Below are 1,070 nucleotides of genomic sequence, written 5' to 3' on the forward strand. Positions count from 1 at the left end.
GTACAGCAGATATTTGACTGGACTCGGCGCCCATTTCTGCGCATCTAGCCGTTGCAAAATTTTCAAGTAGAGAAATTGAGATTACAAAAATTAAAATAAATATGATTGACGAGATTTTTGGATGTCCTTAATGCCCATAAAAATGTTATAAATATTGTTATTTTATTTAATGAGTATTCTCGACAAATTTATCCATCGATAAACGATGAAAACCCTCTGTCTTCGCGCCAACAAAGATTTTTAAGAAAATTCCAAATAAATGAATTAATGATGAATAATAGAAAATAACATTTTTCCGTCATATGGATTAATTTTGCTATTAAAAGTCTCTACTGCTATTTTTTATACGAGTAATCACGGACATGTGTCGAATCATTTGAAAAATCGTAAAAATAAATAGGTGAGAACGATTTGGTGGGAAGAGACAATTGTCGGAGTGAAAATGGCCGCCCGACCACCCTGGCCAGCGCCCCACAAGGTATTCACGCACAACACACTTGTAAAAACGTCTTCGCGCACATTCCTGCGCATCCAACCGTTGGGAAATTTTTGAATAGAGAAATAGAGAACAAAAAAACCGAAAAAATATGATTATGTGATTTTGGCATTTCCTTGACCCCAAAAAAATATTATTAATATCGTTTTGTTGACTTGATGAGTGTCCTCAACAAATTTATCTGTCGATAAAAAGACAAAAAACGTCAAATATCTTTTTTCGCGACAAAAATATTTTTCTTAACCAAAAAACCCAAACAAATGAATTAATTAATTTTCTTGAAAATAAATCCGTTTTTTCATTGCCAAATTTTCGTGAGACACGGAGGTAATAACCGAGAAATTCCGCGAAAAACCTTGAGTACTCACCATTGTTGATATCTTAAAGCTTCGCGGAATATGGAAAAAGGTAGCGGGAATTTCATTTCTCAGTTGTGGGCATCAACGAATAAAAATAAACTCCCTTTGGTAATCCTTCGTACGGAAGAACACGGGAGAAGTACTCAGCGCGAGGTGCGAAGCGGCAATGAGTGGTGGTCGAACACCGAAGCCACCAGTGTGTCTCTTCCCCCCTC

This window comes from Diachasma alloeum, unplaced genomic scaffold, assembly GCF_001412515.2.
Source record: "Diachasma alloeum isolate Michigan unplaced genomic scaffold, Dall2.0 Dall_scaffold_00547, whole genome shotgun sequence".
Classification (NCBI taxonomy): domain Eukaryota; kingdom Metazoa; phylum Arthropoda; class Insecta; order Hymenoptera; family Braconidae; genus Diachasma; species Diachasma alloeum.